Genomic DNA, 19903 nt, shown 5'->3' with positions numbered 1-19903 from the left:
TGCAATCCCACACTTGTTTTTTGCTTGCCTATTTTGCTAGGTTCACTAAATGCTAAAACTGACCTGCCATTATGATTCTCCAGGTCACTACGAGTTCATAGACACCTAACATGACTAGGTTATTTTTCACCTAAGTGGTGAAAAAAAATTCCAAACTTTGCAAAAAACAAAACAAAACAAAATTGCGCCATTTTCCGATACTCGTAGCGTCTCCATTTTTCGTGATCTGGGGTCAGGTGAGGGCTTATTTTTTGCGTGCCGAGCTGGCGTTTTTAATGATAGCATTTTGGTGTAGATACGTTCTTTTGATCGCCCGTTATTGCATTTTAATGCAATGTCGTGGCAACCAAAAAAAACGTAAATCTGGCGTTTCAAATTTTTTTCTCATTACGCCATTTAGCGATCAGGTTAATGCTTTTTTTTTTATTGATAGATCGGGCGATTCTGAACGCGGCGATACCAAATATGTGTAGGTTGGGTTTTTTTTTTATTGATTTATTTTGATTGGGGCGAAAGGGGGGTGATTTAAACTTTTATATTTTTTTTATTTTTTTCACATTTTTAAAAACTTTTTTTTTTTACTTTTGCCATGCTTCTATAGCCTCCATGGGAGGCTAGAAGCAGGCACAGCCCGATCGGCTCTGCTATGCAGCAGTGATCATAAGATCGCTGCTACACAGTAGATTTGCAGGTGTGCTGTGAGCGCCGACCACAGGGGGGCGCTCACAGCCACCGGCAATCAGTAACCATAGAGGTCTCAAGAACCTCTTTGGTTACAATGGAGGAGCATCGCCGACCCCCGATCATGTGACGGGGGTCGGCGATGCGCTCATATCCGGCCGCACGGCCGGATGCGGTAGTTAAATGCCGCTGTCTGCGTTTGACAGCGGCATTTAACTAGTTAATAGGCGCGCGCAGATCGCGATTCTGCTCGCGCCTATTGCGGGCACATGTCAGCTGTTCAAAACAGCTGACATGTCCCGGCTTTGATGTGCGCTCACCGCCGGAGCGCACATCAAAGCGGGGGTCCCGACATGTGACATACTATACCGTCACATGTCGGGAAGGGGTTAATGATAGCATTTTGGTGCAGATACGTTCTTTTGATCGCCCGTTATTGCATTTTAATTCAATGTCGCGGCGACCAAAAAAAGTAATTCTGGCGTTTCGAATTTTTTTCTCGCTACGCCGTTTAGCGATCAGGTTAATGCTTTTTTTATTGATAGATCGGGCGATTCTGAACGCGGCGATCCCAAATATGTGTAGGTTTGATTTTTTTTTTTTTATTGATTGGGGCGAAAGGGGGGTTCTTTAAACTTTTATATTTTTTTTACTTTTTTCACATTTTTTTTAACTTTTTTTTTTTACTTTTGCCATGCTTCAATAGCTCCCATGGGAGGCTAGAAGCAGGCACAGCGCGATCGCCTCTGCTACATAGCAGCGATCTGCTGTTCGCTGCTGTGTAGCAGAAAATCAGGTGTGCTGTGAGCGCCGACCATAGGGTGGCGCTCACAGCTGCCGGTGATTAGTAACCATAGAGGTCTCAAGGACCTCTATGGTTACTATTCTGAAGCATCGCCGACCTCCGATCATGTGACGGGGGTCGGCGATGCCATCATTTCCGGCCGGATGCGGTAGTTAGATGCCGCTGTCTGCGTTTGACAGCGGCATTTAACTAGTTAATAGGTGTGGACAGATCGCAATTCTGCCCGCTCCTATTACGGGCACATATCAGCTGTTCAAAACAGCTGACATGTCCTGGCTTTGATGCGGGCTCACCGCCGGAGCCCGCATCAAAGCGGGGCTTCTGACCTCGGACGTACTATCCTGTCCGAGGTCAGAAAGGGGTTAAAAAAACAGACATGTCAGAGTGTTTTGCCCACAGACACACGGTCTGTGGAAACACTCTGACATGTGCACAGACCCATTCACCTTAATAGGCAAATAGCGCTCCGTTCCTCCTGAGTCTCTCCGTATGGCTAAGTAGTACTGTTAAAGCCATATATGCGGTATTACCACGTTCAGTAGAAATTGTGGGGCAAATGTTAGTGCCATTTTTACCCACTTTCTGTGTGAAAATGTAAACTCTTTGGCTAAAACAAAATTTTGGTGGTAAAAATGTACCGTAGTTATTTTGTCATCACTTCCCAATGGTATGCAATTCTGTGACACACCCGTGGTGTCAAAATGATCATTGCCTCTCTAGATGAATTCACTGAGAGGTGTATTTGTTAAAATGGGGTCACTTATGGGGGGTTCTGCTGTTCTGGCACCTCATGGGCTCTCCCAGTGGGTTATGGCACCTGCAAACCATAACAGAAAATCTGGCGCTTCTTGCCTTCTGAGCTTTGCACTGTGCCTGAAATGTATTTCCCGATTACATGTAGGGTATTTGCACACTCAGGAAAAAATGGATATCAGGTTATTGTAAAATAATTTCCTATTAGCCCTTAGAAAAATTTAAAACTTGGGGCTAAAACAACATTTTAGTGGTAGAAATGTAACTTATTCTTTCTTCACCGCTCAGTGATATGTTAATATGATTACTGCACCCCTAGATGAACTCATTGGAGAGTGTAGTTTGTAACATGAGTTTACATATAGAAGATTTCTGTTGTTATGGCACCTCTGCCAATGTGACATGGCACCCTCAAACCATTCCAGCAAAATCTGAATTCTAATATGGCACCTCTTTCCTTCTGAGCTTTGCACTGTGCCTCAAAAGTAGTATTCTCCTACATATGGGGTATCAGCATACTCAAGAAAAATTGCACAACAACTTTTGGGGTCCAATTTATCCTGTTACCCTTAGGAAAATAAATAATTGGGGGCGAAAAGATCATTTTGTGGAAACAATTTGTTTTTTTATTTTTACGGCTCTGTGTTATAAACTTCTGTTGAGCACATGGGGGTTCAAAGTGCTCACCACACATCTAGATAAGTTCCTTTGTGTGTCTAGATTCCAAAATGGTGTCACTTGTGGGGGGTTTCCAATGCTTAGGCACATCAGGGGCTCTCCAAATGCGACATGGCGTCCGATCTCAATTCCAGCCAATTTTGCATTGAAAAGTCAAATGGTGCTCCTTCCCTCCCTAGCTCTGCCATGCGCCCAAACAGTGTTTTATCTGCACTTGTGGAGTATCAGCGTACTCAGGACAAATTGCACAACAACTTCTGGCATCATATTTCTCCTGTTAACCTTGGTAAAATTAAAAAAAAAAACTGGATCTGAAGTAAATTTTATGTGAAAAAAAGTTAACTGTTCATTTTTTTTAAAAACATTACAAAAATTAATGTGAAGCACCTGAAGGGTTAATAAACGTCTTGAATGTGGTTTTGAGCACCTTGAGGGATGCAGTTTTTAGAATGGTGTCACTTTTGGGTATTTTCTATCATCCCCTCAAAGTGAAACTAAATGGTATTGTAAAAATGAGAACTCGCTGTTTAACTTTTAACACTTATAACTTCCTAACAAAAAACTATTTGGTTCAAAAATTGTGCAGATATAAAGTAGATGTGTGGAAAATGTTACTTAAATGTGTTGTGTGACATACCTCTGTAATTTAAGTTGGAATATTGCAAATTTTCACAATTTTTGGCAAATTTCTATTTTTTTACAAATAATCACAAGTCATATCAAAGAAATGTTACCACTACCATGAAGTACAATATGCCACGAAAAAAACTGTGTCAGAATCATTAGGATCCATTGAAGCGTTCCAGAGTTATCAGCTCATCAAAAGACAGTGGTCAGAATTGAAAAAATTGGCTTGGTCATCAACATGCAAACCACCCTTGGGGTTAAAGGGGTTAAAGAGCAATCAACAAAAATAAAACGCCCCTGCGGATCACTAGCAGTGTCATACAATTTAAAGGTTAGTGAGTCTCTTATAAAAATAGAAACTCCAGCTCTATTATTCTTGTTGTTTGCAAAGAACTGATGTCGATATCGTGGGTTATTTAGTCGAGCATTATCCTGCGCCTACAGGTGCGTTTCTTGAACACAAATTACATCAGCAGATTCTTTGCAAATATTCTTCCAAAAGATGGATCTTTTGCCTGGGAGGTTCAAACCATTGACATTTATAGATAAAACCGTAATATGCATTGTTAGTACTATATACTTCTTTATGTAAAACCACTGCTAAATGAGTGACAAACATGGGGAGAACAGACAAGCGGAGGACGGACAGGGGAACAAATGTGTTTGTATAAACAAATAAAAGGTTATCAAACCTAAATTTTTGCTTCAACATATGAGGAAGTCCCCTTATAGTTCCAAAAACAAGCAAACAGTAAAGAAAAAGAGTAAAAAAAAAAATTTGAAAAAGAGTGAAACAATGACACTCTTTGGGCAACTTTGCCTGATTTTAACATCTCCATAGAGGCACCAGGCAAAGAGTAGAAAGCAGGAAACAGAGAACCACTCTCCAGTAATCAATCATGCCTTAAACCAGTCTGGGTCCAGTTTTTTCTTTTTCTGTACCTGAGAAGCTCTTTTTTCTTTTGGACATATAGGCTGAATCTTCCACTTTAACAATAAATCTCTAGCCTTTTCTGGGGATGTGCAGACAAATATTGAATTGCCCCTCAAGACTTTCAATTGTGTGGGGAACCCCCAGTTGTACTTTACCCTTGATCTCTAAAGGCTGTAGTATACTGCATATATTTCCTCCTCTGAGCTAAAGTACCTGCCGATAAATCAGGGAATACCTTCAGCTGGGCCAAATTATCTGGAAGCTTCGGCCTTTTGCTAAGGTCAGCCATAAAAGTCTCCTTCACTGTATAGAAATGAATGCAGGCAATAACATCTCGAGGTAAATCTAGGCTGAGGCCTTTTGGTTTTGGAATTCTGTGTTTTCTATCAACCATTAAGTCCTTGCTGTCTGCAGAAGGGATCGCTGTTTGTATAGAACTCTGCAGGAGACCTGGAAATTCTCTGTCAGGAGTAGATTCATCAATCCTTCTAATACGAATATTGTTCCTCCTGGACCTGTCCTCAAGGTCCAGGGTTTTGTTGTAGATTTGGGAGACTTAATTTTCTAAAGCCTTGTTGGCATCTGTTAGTTCATTATGAGATTTAGTAAGCTCTGTCAGTTTCTGCTCCAGATGATGTGTTCTACTGCCCAGCTCCTGCAACTCTCCCTTAAAGTCTGATATCATTACTGTCAGATTGGAGCTCTTGTCTAAAGGTACCTTCACACTCAGCAACTTTACAACGAGAACGACAACGATCCGTGACGTTGCAGTGTCCTGGTTAGCGATCTCATTGTGTTTGACACGCAGCAGCGATCTGGATCCCGCTGTGATATCGCTGGTCGGAGCTAGAAGTCCAGAACTTTATTTGGTCGTCAGATCGGCATGTATCGTCGTGTTTGACAGCAAAAGCAACGATGCCAGCAATGTTTTACATGGTGCTAACGACCTGTGAGAACGATAAATGAGTCACCGTTACGTCACAGGATCGCTCCTGCATCGTTCTGGAGCTGCTGTGTTTGACATCTCTACAGTGACCTAAACAGCGACGCTGCAGCGATCGGCTCGTTGTCTATATCGCTGCAGCGTCGCTGAGTGTGACGGTACCTTTAGAGACTTCAGCAAAACCTCCATGGTTTTTGTGTAAGGAGAATATCTGTCTGTTCCTCCTCATCTCTTTCTGAGACTGCTGTCTGTGAACCACCCCTTGATGAGTGGGAAGGAGGAGCTGGGTAAGAAGAAGCCACAACCATTTTAGAGACTGCATCAATACCTGGTCCCAGGAGAAATATGCAGTCACCTTCCTTGGGGAGCTCCTTCTCGCTGATCTGCCTCGCACCATCCAGACTACTGTGTCCTCAGATTACCAGGTAACTTACTTAGGTCTTCCCTAAAGCAATTTTTCACCTTGTTGTGCTGAGTTGAAGCCGATCTCTGCTAGAGCTCCAGCACTAAGCAGCCAGTGCCATCTGAAGCTCGGCCACGCTCCCCATCATTCTGCTTTAAAAAGATCGCAGTAAGGCTTGGCGAACACTTATCGTGCACTCCATGTTGAGCATTTACATTGGGGTTTCTGTGTAAATCTCGGAAATACAGAACCTCTGGCGGAAGAATCCCTATAAAGAGGCAGATTGAGGCACTGCTGATGCCATTTGACCTGTGATCCGGCGGAGTCCGTCTTTGTATGCTAAAGCATGTCAATGTGAAATATATGAAATATGAATAGCAATACTGCTTCTGGATACTAGGAAAAAATGAGATGCTTAGCACATGATTTGGCCAATTGCTGCATGCCCATCAACTAGCGACGTGGTGGTCTCAATACTGATGGGTTCTAACGTGTCTAAATTTTCGAAATTTTTGACAAATTTCCTTTTTTTTCACAAATAAATGTAAGTAGTCCCAAAGAAATTTTTACCACTATCATGAAGTACAATATGTCACAAAAAAAACAGTCTCAGAATCACCGGGATTGGTTGATGCATTCCATAGTTATAACCTCATAAACTGACAGTGTTCACAATTTTAAAAATTGGCATGGTCAGTAATGTGTAAACCACCCTCGGGGTAAAGGGGTTAAAAATATTTCATTGCTATATTGATACTACAGTCTTATTTTCCATGTGAAGTCGGCACATTTTGCTGGCATTGTAATACTGCAATTTTTTCAGCAGTGAAATTTTATGTGGCATTTTTTTTGTGCTAGAGTTGAGCCTCAAAAGACACCAAAAAAATCTTTGGTTTCAAACAACATTACTATATTGATACTACAGTCTTGTATGTCCATCGGTGGTAGGCAAATTTTGCTGGCATTTTAATCCTGTCTGCAACATTTTCTCAACAGGTATATATCATATGTAATTTAAAATGAGCAAGGCGCATGGTAAGGCTGAGGACGTTGGCAAGGTGAAACTGCGGGAGCACAACATACACTCACATTGTGTCAATCTAGCTTCCTGCCCCACTTCGTAGGATGACGTGGAACACCACTCTTGAAGCCAGAAATGGTGAAAAGCTTGTGGGATGAAAAGCAGATAATGCTTCCTGTCCCTTTTCCAACACCACCCTGTCTACCACATGATCCAGTCTCAGTAGCCATGATTCTGGGCCACACAATCCCCACAATGATCCTCCTTCCTCCCATCATGTCATGTGCATGTGTAGGTGAAAATTACTCCCACCCTACACCTGCTGTTGCACCTATGCAACCACCGTCAGCAACCATGTCCACGTCCTTGTTCCCTGATCCTCCTTCCTTCCACCATATTAGTGACATACTTGGACACACTTGGCCACTCTGAAGAGCTGTTCACATTTCCATTTATAGATTCTGGCCTCATACCCTGCCTGTTCCAACTGGAACATGAAGAGATCTCATATAATAATACTCAAATATTTGAGCTGCCACGCTGACAATAAGGCAACAGTGGGAAAATGCAGCTACTGTCACAAGAGCTGAATGATGATGAGACACAACTGCCAGCAAGTGGTGGTGTTACGTCAGCAAATCAGGAGGAGGACCAGGTAGATGAGGTCATGGACAATGAAGTCACTGTCCCAAACCGTGAAGGTGACATTCAGAGCGAGGATATCGATGCTCAGGGGGAGGATCTGCAGCATCGCAACAGGCAGGAGTAGGCAGTAGGGTGGCCAGGGACACAAGGAGAGCAACTAATACCCAGAGCACCAACATGGGTGAAGTTGTCAAGCCAAGCTTTAGGTGTTTCTTAAAGACAGTCTAGTTAACGCAAAAAATGCCATTTCCAATATCTGCCATGCCAGCATCAGCAGGGGCAGCAAAACTACCAGCCTGACCCCCACCAGCATGCTCATACACATGTAAGCAAAGCCCCCGACTACTTGGGAAGAACCCCAAAATTCAGAAACAGTATCTGCAGGTGACACCACTGCCTCTTCCTCTCTTCTACGGTCATACCAATCCCCTGTCTTGAAGTAGGCAAAGATGCCTTCCATCCAGCACCTGTCATTGCACACTGGCAACCACATCCAAGTCCTTGTACTAGAGCAGTGTTCAGTTGTCCCTAACCCAGTCCTTGGAACTCAAGCTTAAATACGCAGCCACCCACCTACAGGCTACAATGCTAAACGGCCACATTTCCAGAATGCTTGTCCTGGAAATGTTGCCATTTAGGCTTGCTTCTGGAGATGGAACCTTTCTGTTACCTAATGGTGGTGGCTTTCCCTAGGTACTCTGTCCCCAGCCATCTCCAGCTGCCACAATTTCTCCCCATATTTCATCCTTGCCTTAAACAAACATGTGTCCCATAACATCAGCCATGCTCTAACCAACTCTGTGACTGGGAAGGTCGACTTAACCATGGACATCTGGACAAGTGCTTGTGGCTATAGATGCTACATTTCCCTGACAGCACACTGGTTGAACATTTTGGAAGCAGGAACCCATTCGGATCCTGGGACGGAACATGTGCTACCGACACCGAGGATTTTGAGCCTTGGTTCAATCAGCGTTACCCCACCTACTACAGCAGTTTCTGCACCTCCTCCTCCTATTAATCCTCCGCCTTACAACTGTCAACAGCAGTCAAAAACTGAAAGCACTGCAACACTGCCTCAGCCAAGTGGTAACAAGCTGTGATGAAACTAGTCTGCTTAGGTGACAAACTGCACATCACCGCAGAGTTGTTGAAAGATATTACAGACCAGACTGATCTGTGGCTATCGCCCCTGAACCTACAACCAGGCATGATCATGTGTAGTACTGCCACCAGGAATTTTGGGGCCCATACTGGCAACATTTTCACTCAGATTTCACCCAGGCTCCACCTCCAACCTTTCAGTCCCACTGCCAACTTATAGGAAAAACTCCACACCTGCACCACAATATCACCAATGACATAGTATCAGTTCCCGTCTAACACCAGATCAAATACATATCATCAGCTTTTGTTTTTGCTAAAAAAAAATTTTTAAGCCTCCATTGCGACTAGGTAGACTCTTTTGGCCAGGCCCTACTCTAACCTATTAAATATTTGTTAAAATATCCAATACTCTTTTTAGGTATATTTGTATTTGTTTCTTTAAGTGAATGTGTCATATACAATTTTTCAAATGAACAATAGCACCACATTCACGGGACAAATGCTCTCACACCGTGACCGCACCACATACTGTATTACCACTACATAGTGACCGAATAATACCACATACAAGGCATAAATACCATGACACCATGGCCGGACCACATATTACCACCATGTAGTGACCAAATACTATAATACTGATCATTAAATAAAAAAAACTAATTTTAGCCTAAGCGCCATTATACACAGGAGCTTTATATATAGTATGCAGTGTATAGTGTTAGCGTACACGTAATTCAGTGATCACCGGTGACATACTGTATATAGGAGCTCTGTATAGAGTATACAGTGTATAGTGTCAGTGTACAGGTAATACACTGACTCACCGATGACATCTCTAGTTGAAGTCTGTCATCTTTGCTTTTCATTTTCATCCAGGGCACACCGCCATCACTTGTCTCTGCAGGAAATAACACAGTTATCTAGAGCACATTCTACACTCCACCAGATGAAGAAAAAAAGCAACCGTGTCGCCCTTCACAGTAACATGACCTCTCCTTCCCCACACTGAAAACAGTATCCTCAAAATTAATATCCTTTAATTAGCCCCTACAGCAGGGGTCCCCAACCTGTAGCTCGGGAGCCACATGTGGCTCGCGGTCCCATGAATTGTGGCTCACGGCTGTCTGCCAGCTTGGTGCATTAACTCCAGTTCTAGCAAACAGGTATGAAGAGCACATCTGAAAATTGTGAATTTTGTGAGCAGCCCTACACAAAAGAGCAGATCTGGGTTTACATATACTGGTCTTAGGGGTTTTGAGAGGATTTAAGTATGGTATGCTGGAGACAAGATGACACCACCTGTCAGAGGAGATGTTTGAAGCTGGATGTGACAGTGTCTTGAGAGTGCTTTATAGGGGAATATTGAATGGGGGGTATTGTAGGAACCCGTTAATCTTTGTATACAGCTTTGTGGTGATTGATTTTTGTGGAAAAGCTTTGGTTACCATTATGCCTGTAATGGGGGCTTTGGTTGCCACTATTGTGAGGGGAGCGGGAGCAGAATGTGGCTCACGACCCTCTCTCAAGGCTGGATGTGGCTCGCTACCCTCTCTCAGAGCTGACTGTGGCTCTCAAGGCCAGAAACGTTGGGGACCTCTGCCCTACAGTAATAATATCCCACATTCTGGACCCCATGTATCCTCCCATTCTGCCTCATGTCTTTAAATATTTCCCCCATGTCTCTCGATATTGCCCCCATAGTCATCCATAATAGCATAATTTACCCCATAGTCATATATAGCATTATAATGCACCCTCATAGTAGTATAATTTATCCCATAGTAATATATAGTATAATGCACCCTCATAGTAGTATAATGAACTCCCATGGCAATATAATGCACCCACATAGCAGTATAATGCACTCCTATAGTATAGTGCACCCCTATATTATAATTCACCTCCTTGTCATATATAGTATAATGCAGCCCCATAGTGGTATAATGCCCCTCATAGTAGTGTAATGCACCCCCTTGTTATATATGGTATAATTCACCCCTTGTCATATATAGTATACTGCTGCCCCATAGTATATTGTACCCCTTTGTCATATATAGTTTAATGTACCACCTTAGTGGTATAATGCACTCCCTTGTCATATATAGTATAATGCACCCCCATAGTGTAATGCACCCCCTTGTCATATATACAGTGCTCAAAAAAATAAAGGGAACACTAAAATCCTACATCTTAAATATCACTGAATGAAATATTCCAGTTGTAATTCTTTATTCATTACAAAGTGGAATGTGTTGAGAACAATAAAACATAAAAATGATCAACGTAAATCACAACTAATATCCCACAGAGGTCTGGAGTTGGAATGATGCTCAAAAGCAAAGTGGAAAATGAAGTTACAGGCTTATCCAACTTCAGTGGAAATTCCTCAAGACAATTAAGGAAATTATGCTCAGTAGTGTGTGTGGCCTCCATGTGCCTGTATGACCTCCCTACAATGTCTGGACATGCTCCTGATGAGGCGTCGGATGGTCTCCTGAGGGATCTCCTCCCAGACCTGGACTAAAGCATCCGCCAACTCCTGGACAGTCTGTGGTGCAATGTGACGTTGGTGGATGGTGTGAGACATGATGTCCCAGATGTGTTCAATCGGATTAAGGTCAGGGGAATGGGTGGGCCAGTCCGTAGCTTCAATGCCTTCATCTTGCAGGAACTGATGACAAACTCCAGCCACATGAGGTCTGGCATTGTCCTGCATTAGGAGGAACCCAGGGCCAACCACAACAACATATGGTCTCACAAGGGGTCTGAGGATCTCATCTCGGTACCTAATGGCAATCAGGCTACCTCTGGCGAGCACATGGAGGACTGTGTGGCCCTCCAAAGAAATGCCACCCACACCATTACTGATCCACTGCCAAACTGGTCATGCTGAAAGATGTTGCAGGCAGCAGATCGCTCTCCATGGCATCTCCAGATTCTGTTACATGTGCTCAGTGTGAACCTGCTTTCATCTGTGAAGAGCACAGGGTGCCAGTGGTGAATTTGCCAATCCTGGTGTTCTGTGGCAAATGCCAAGCATCCTGCACGGTGTTGGGCTGTGAGCACTATCCCCATCTGTGAATGTCAGGCACTCAGACCATCTTCATGGAGTTGGTTTCTAACCATTTGTGCAGACACATGCACATTTTTGGCCAGTTGGAGGTCATTTTGCAGGGGTCTGCCAGTGCTCCACCTGTTCCTCCTTGCGTAAAGGCTGAGGTAGCGGTCCTGCTGCTGGTTTGTTGCCCTCCTACGGCCCCCTCTACGTCTCCTGGTGTACTGGCCTGTCTCCTGGTAGCACCTCCAGCCTTTGGACACTACGCTGACAGACACAGCAAACCTTCTTGCCACAGCTCACATTGATGTGCCATCCTGGATGAGCTGCACTACCTGAGCCACTTGTGTGGATTGTAGAGTCCGTCTCCTGCAACCACAAGTGTGAAAGCACAACCAACATTCAAAAGTCACCAAAACATCAGCCAGAAAAGCACTGGTACAGATATGTGGTCTGTCAAACAGTGTTTCTTCCTAAGTGGACAGTTTGATTTCACAGAAGTTTGATTTACTTAAAGTTATATTCTGTTGTTTAAGTGTTCCCTTTATTTTTTTGAGCAGTGTAGTATAATGCACCCCCATAGTGGTATATTGCAGCCACATACTGCGGCTTTACAAAAAAAAGTTTCTCCTTTCCTGGCCAAGGTCCAGCGGTGTCCTTCGCTTCGATTCAGCTGAGGTGAGCAGTGTCAATCTGGCGTATGACAGTGACATCATACGTCGGCGAAGTGTGCGCTGATGTCAGCTGCCGGCCTGTGATTGGCTGGCGACTGGTAACTGTTGCGGTGCGGGAGGAATCTCCTGCATGGCAACATGTTTTAAATGATCGTGCATCTGATGACAAGTTACTGAAGCAGGTTCCTGCCTCTGGGGCCCAGTGAGCAGAAGCGAGGAGGCTCGTTGCCTGCCCCCTCTGCTCATTGGGCTTCATATGCCAGTAAGGGCAGTAATGCCCTGATGGCAGCCCTGGTCATGTGTGACAATGGCCATAACCTCGTGCCAGCTCTGAAGCTTGGTAACCTCACATGCATACCATACCTGGCACACATGCTCAACTTAAAGGTTTAACGGCTTCTCAAAACCTACCAAGATCTGCCTGAGCTACTTGTGAAAGTACGCCGTGTGTGTGCCCATTTCCGCAAGTCAGCTACAGCTGCCTCCACAGCCAAACTATGTGGAATGCAGGGGGACCTTACACATTTGTGTGTGAAATCCCATCCACTATTAGCACTTGCCGACTCTAATTGTTTGGGGTATTGTGAGTGTGATTTATCTGCTTTCTTTTGGGGTTGCCTGTGTTCCTTTATGAAGGGTCCTGCTGTATTCTACCATATGTACTCTATTACATTGACCATAACAAAAATTCAAACAGCAGAGAGGTGTTTTAGGGAGAAAATAAGTCTTTTTAGATACAGTTTAAAAGTATGGAATTGTAGTATACAGTAGGTAGTATATACAGTTATATGAAAAAGTTTGGGCACCCCTATTAATCTTAAGCTTAATGTTTTATAAAAATTGGTTTTTTTGCAACAGCTATTTCAGTTTCATATATCTAATAAATGTTGGACACAGTAATGTTTCTGCCTTGAAATGAGGTTTATTGTACTAACAGAAAATGTGTAATCTGCATTCAAACAAAATTTGACAGGTGCATAAGTATGGGCACCCTTATCATTTTCTTGTTTTAAATACTCCTACCTACTTTTTACTGACTTACTAAAGCACTTTTTTTCGTTTTGTAACCTCATTGAGCTTTGAACTTCATAGCCAGGTGTATGCAATCATGAGAAAAGCTACTTAAAGTGGCCACTTGCAAGTTTTTCTCCTGTTTGAGTCTCCTCTGAAGAGTGGAATCAGGGGCTCCTCAAAACAACTGTCAAATGATCTGAAAACAAAGATTATTCAACATAGCTGTTCAGGGGAAGGATGCAAAAAGCTGTATCAGAGATTTAACCTGTCAATTTCTACTGTGAGGAACATAGTAAGGAAATGGAAGAACTTGAGTACAGTTCTTGTTAAGGCCAGAAGTGGCAGGCCAAGAAAAACATCAGAAAGGCAGAGAAGAAGAATGGTGAGATCAGTCAAGGACAATCCTCAGACCACCTCCAGAGAGCTGCAGCATCAACTTGCTGCAGATGGTGTCACTGTGCATCGGTCAACTATACAACGCACTGTGTTTTTTTTGCCACCATGCATAACGCCTTTTTGTATTACCAAACAACTCAATCTTAGTTTCATCAGTCCACAGGACCTTCTTCCAAAAAGAAATTGGCTTCTCCAAATGTGCTTTTGCATACCTCAGCCGACTCTGTTTGTGGAATGCTTGCAGAAATGGCTTCTTTCGCATCACTCTCCCATACAGCTTCTCCTTGTGCAAAGTGCGTTGTATAGTTGACCGATGCACAGTGACAGCAAGTTGATGCTGCAGCTCTCTGGAGGTGGTCTGAGGATTGTCCTTGACTGATCTCACCATTCTTCTTCTCTGCCTTTCTGATGTTTTTCTTAGTCTGCCACTTCTGACCTTAACAAGAACTGTACCCTGTGTTCTTCCATTTCCTTACTACGTTCCTCACAGTGGAAATTGACAGGTTAAATCTCTTAGACAGCTTTTTGTATCCTTCCCCTGAACAACTATGCTGAATAATCTTTGTTTTCAGATCATTTGACAGTTGTTTTGAGGAGCCCATGATGCCATTCTTCAGAGGAGATTCAAACAGGAGACCAACTTACAAGTGGCCACTTTAAGTAGCTTTTCTCATGATTGCATACACCTAGCTATGAAGTTCAAAGCTCAATGAGGTTACAAAACGAAAAGAAGTGCTTTAGTAAGTCATTAAAAAGTAGGTAGGAGTATTTAAAACAAGAAAATGATAAGGGTGCCCATACTTATGCACCTGTCAAATTTTGTTTGAATGCAGATTGCACATTTTCTGTTAGTACAATAAACCTCATTTCAAGGCAGAAACATTACTATGTCCAACAGTTATTAGATATATGAAACTGAAACAGCTGTTGCAAAAAAAACAATTTTTATAAAACATTAAGCTTAAGATTAATAGGGGTGCCCAAACTTTTTCATATAACTGTACTTTGGTATCAATAAAAGCACCCTGGAAACATTTTAATTTTTACCGTAAATCTGGATATAAGTACTGTAGCATTGAAAAAGACCTATCCACTCTGTTCAACTCTGCTGCCCGACTAATTCATCTCTCTCCTCGCTACTCCTCCCCTTCTCCCCTCTGCAAATCTCCACTGGCTCCCATTCCCTCAGCGTATCAAGTTCAAATTACTAATACTGTCCTACAAATTCATCCATAACCCGTCTCCTCCATATATCTCTGAACTAATCTCCCCATATCTTCCCTCACGTAATCTCCGGTCCTCCCAAGACCTCCTTCTCTCCTCCACACTTATTCGCTCCTCACTCAACCGCCTCCAAGACTTCTCTCGAATATCCCCCATCCTCTGAAATTCTTGCCCCAACACATCCAACTATCAACCACATTTGGATCCTTCAGACGGAACCTGAAAACCCACCTCTTCAGGAAAGCTTACAGCCTGCAATGACCTGCTGCCTCCTCACCACTACTGGAGCTACCGCCTCACCAACATTGGAGCTGCTGCAACCACCCAACCTAATTTCTCCTTCCCCACCATCCTTTAGAATGTAAACCCGCAAGGGCAGGGTCATATTCCCTCTGTATCAGTCTGTGATTGTTAGTTTGCTTACTGTAAGTGAGATCTGTAATTTGCATGTAACCCCTTCTCATGTACAGCACCATGGAATCAATAGTGCTATATAAATAAATAATAATAATATTCACAAATGATGTATAGCCATGAACACATTATAAAATTATCTTTATTACTTTTATCAAATATCACAAAAAGTTAAAAACAAGAGGAGTACTTTTATAATTTATTCAGAGCCATACCTCATTTGTGAATACCATAGATCCTCCTCTCCCCTTCCCCTTACTGTTAGGGTTCCTCAAGGATCAGTCCTAGGCCCCCTCCTCTTCTCTTTGTATACTGCCCCTATTGGACAAACAATCAGTAGATTTGGTTTCCAGTACCATCTCTATGCTGACGACACCCAATTATACACCTCTTCTCCTGCTTTCACTCCGACCTTCTTAGAAAACACCAGTGATTGTCTTACCGCAGTCTCTAACATCATGTCCTCCCTCTATCTGAAACTGAACCTGTCAAAAACTGAACTCCTCGTGTTCTCTCCCTCTACTAACCTACCTTTGCCTGACATTGCCATCTCCGTGTGCGGTTCCACCATTACTCCCAAGCAACGTGCCCGCTGCCTTGGGGTCATCCTTGATTCCGAGCTTTCATTCACCCCCCACATCCGATCACTGGCTCGCTCTTCTTATCTGCATCTCAAAAATATTTCTAGAATTCGCCCTTTTCTTACTTTCGACTCTGCAAAAACTCTTACTGTCTCACTTATTCATTCTCGTCTGGACTATTGTAACTCTCTACTAATTGGCCTCCCTCTTACCAAACTCTCCCTGCTCCAATCTGTCCTGAATGCTGCTGCCAGGATCATATTCCTCACCAACCGTTACACCGATGCCTCTACCTTGTGCCAGTCATTACACTGGCTACCCATCCACTCCAGAATCCAGTACAAAACTACTACCCTCATCCACAAAGCACTCCATGGCTCAGCACCACCCTACATCTCCTCTCTGGTCTCAGTCTACCACCCTACCCGTGCCCTCCGCTCCGCTAATGACCTCAGGTTAGCATCCTCAATAATCAGAACCTCCCATTCCCGTCTCCAAGACTTTACACGTGCTGCGCCGATTCTTTGGAATGCACTACCCAGGTTAATACGATTAATCCCCAATCCCCACAGTTTTAAGCGTGCCCTCAAAACGCATTTGTTCAGACTGGCCTACCGCCTCAACGCATTAACCTAACTATCCCTGTGTGGCCTAATAAAAAAAAAACAAAAAAAAACCATAATCAGGTTCCTCGCATCATGTTCTCATACACTTTATGCAGTCAATAGCCTCTGTGTCTGTACTGCTACATACTTAGGCTGTTAACTGGTTCATGCAGCTTTACATGAACACCCGAGCCTTACACTATGGCTGGTCCAAATAACTAAAGCAATTGTTACCATCCACCTCTCGTGTCTCCCCTTTTCCTCATAGTTTGTAAGCTTGTGAGCAGGGCCCTCATTCCTCCTGGTATCTGTTTTGAACTGTGATTTCTGTTATGCTGTAATGTCTATTGTCTGTACAAGTCCCCTCTATAAGTTGTAAAGCGCTGCGGAATATGTTGGCGCTATATAAATACAATTTTTATTATTATAGATCTCTTCAACTTTACATGTGTACTGATACTGTTACTGCCTGGACACTTTTTTACTGATTCTGCATTTCTTGGTGAGCAGACATTTACCATTAATTGCGGTATACAGTAAATAGAGGAGCAAGAAATGTACTGGACTGGTAAGGTACATATTGACCCACAGACCCACTATACATGAAAGAGCAGGGTTCATTGGCTGAGGATCACAAATGACAATTGATCAGTGGGGTGCTTTCTCTGTTTTCGATCCCTCCACCGGTTATGAAAGAGCATATGTTACCTGTATTTTGGCAATTCGTGTGGATGGAACTAAAGCCCCACCTCTAAGCATTACTAAAGGCAAGAAGGAGTAGATTGGTGATGTTTCAGGTATTTATGTTCTTGAAACCGAAAAAACCTGGTGCACACAAGTAGTTATAAGGAAATGAGTCTATTTGAAGGGATTGTGCATAGTAACCTACACAGTGTCAGGTCGGCGCCTTTATACTAAGTTAAATGATACCTTGGTTGATTAAATCTGTCTTGTGGTTGTTTCATAATCTTTATTTTCGATTTGTAGTTAATGATATGCTCTTGCTCTAAGGCAGGGTTCATGTATGTGGTGCTCTGATTAGATATTCATAATGCAGACTGCTGACAGGTCGCTGATCCCTCAGTGAAACTGCCCCCTAGTTGCATAATGAATATACTAATGTAAGTATTTGAAAAACAGCATGTCAGTTAATCAAAATGGTGGTGCCTGCACACTTTCTCTTATCGGTTGGTGCCTATTATCTTCCTGTGCTTCAAAGATAAAAAAATTACCATCAATATGGCACTGTCGGGTGTGCCTGCGCATTAGCATTGTGTTCCAATAGATGCTACTGCGCAAGCGCCTCCACCGGTTGCTTGTTTCTGCAGACAAAAAAATGTACACTACATCAAAATGGTACCGGCGGAACTTGCGCAGTTTTTTTCTTTGAGACACAGGAAGATAATAGGAACTAACCGATAAGAGAGTGCACAGGCGCCACCATTTTGATTAAGTGACATGCTCTTTTCAAATACACACTGTTAGGTGTCAAGTTCCCATCACTGCACATGGAGAATCTCGAACCACCTCCGCTGCGGTCTCTTATTCTTCTTCAGCCACAGTGGAGCCTGCTCAGCGGAGATGTCGGTCCCAGCGTCTGGCTCAGGCAGATACTGTGTGCTTGGTTACTGCTGACCTTCCAGGCTCAGCCATTGTAACCAGCACTGTTCTGTGGCGAGCAGATGCTCCTGGGACTAAGTCCTGCTTTTCCTCTACTGAGCATGCCCAAGGGATGACCTCCCATTGGAGGTCTGGGGTCACACGCTCAGGTCTTGTAGCAGCTCCTATTTGACCACTAGGAAGGTCCTTGAGAGGTACAGCTATAAAAGGTTTGCATGGCCACACGGCCATGCGCTAGTATCAACTTATATTCATGAGTAGCTTTGCTACTTTGTGGTCTGTGTCAGCATGTGCTTAGGGTCGGCTGTAAGCCGTTAGAATTCCGGCACCTCCGGAGAGGAGTTTGCGTGTGTGAATTTAGGACTGGCGTATAGCCACTAGAATTCCGGCATCTCCGGAGAGGAGTTTGTTTGTATGAATTCAGGGCAGGTGTATAGCCACTAGAATTCCGGCACCTCCGGAGAGTTGTTTGAGTGCTATTGCTGACCGTATGACCACTGTATACTACCTGCTCCGTTAGTGAGCTTCTGTCCTCTGTGAGGTTAACAGAGCACAGCATTACCTTTTATCCCAGCGGCTCTGTGAAGCAACAGAGTTGGCTCCTATACAGAACGGGTGATGGAGCCCATGTCTACTCAGGCGTAGTACTGCCATATAGTGCCGCCATTTACTAGCAGCAGGTTCTACTCCTGCACAGTGGACCACGGGCTGCGAACGCACCTATACTATCTCTACATTTACTCGGTGCGTTCCGCCTGCCCTAACATACACATTAGTATATTCATTATTTAAACTAGGGGGTGGGTCACTGAGGGATGAGTGACCTGTCAGCAGTCTGCATTATGAAGAGCTAAACAGAGCACCACATGCATGAACCCCGCCTTAGGGCACGAGCATATCATTAACTACAAACTGAAAAAGAAGATTAAGAAACAACCACAAGACGGATTTCATCAACCAAGGTATCATTTTATTCAGTAGAATGGCACCGACCTGACAGTGTGTGTAGGTTACTTTGCACAATCCTGTTGACAGGTTCCCTTTAATGCTGCACTTGTTTTGCTAGGTGACCAAAAAAGCCTCCTAGTCTGGATTCAACCAGTATACACTGCACTAAAGACATTAAGAACTTCCTTCATGAGAAAAAAAAATAGATTTACTGCCTATGTCCAGACTCTTGATATTGCAATAAACAAGCCATTCAAGAACCATTTACGCTTGGAAAAGAATGACAACATTAAAAAAGAACATAGAGAAATCGGTATGTCAGCTTTGTGAAGTCTAGACTGCAAGAGGTTGTGACTTGAGTGAAGAATTCATTGGAGAAAATAAGTTACAGTTGCGTTGTCAATGCGTTACCAGCAAGCTACATGGACAAGAGGTACTGATTTAAGCAAAGCACTATTGCTAGACATGAGAAATTATGGCCAATGATTCTAAAGACAACAGAGTGACAAGAAATTCATGATAGAATTGAGGGTTTTGAAAGTTATATAGTGATTTCCATAAGATGATAACGATAACATTAGTGTGTTTGAATAAATGTTAATTTGCTCATGAATACAGGTTAATGTATGTTGTTGTACAGTACATGGTAAAAGAAAATGGGTTCTCAAGAAATTCATGATGGAATTCAAGGTTTGGCGAGTTATGGTGATGTTACAGAATGTGATGACATGATTATATTTGAATAAATGTTTTTTTTTTTTTGTTCGAGACG

The 19903-nt window shown here is 43.2% G+C and overlaps 1 protein-coding gene across 13 annotated transcripts in view; it reads left to right on the top strand.

Annotated features, from left to right (window-relative positions):
• The window catches only part of CTNND2 (catenin delta 2), a 3400942-nt gene that overhangs the window by 2311032 nt on the left and 1070007 nt on the right, over positions 1-19903 (top strand). The window lies entirely within an intron of this gene.

This window comes from Ranitomeya variabilis, chromosome 6 (genome assembly GCF_051348905.1).
Source record: "Ranitomeya variabilis isolate aRanVar5 chromosome 6, aRanVar5.hap1, whole genome shotgun sequence".
Lineage (NCBI taxonomy): Eukaryota > Metazoa > Chordata > Amphibia > Anura > Dendrobatidae > Ranitomeya > Ranitomeya variabilis.
Note: the sequence above shows the minus strand (reverse complement) of the source record. Positions and strands in the feature narration are given on the sequence as shown.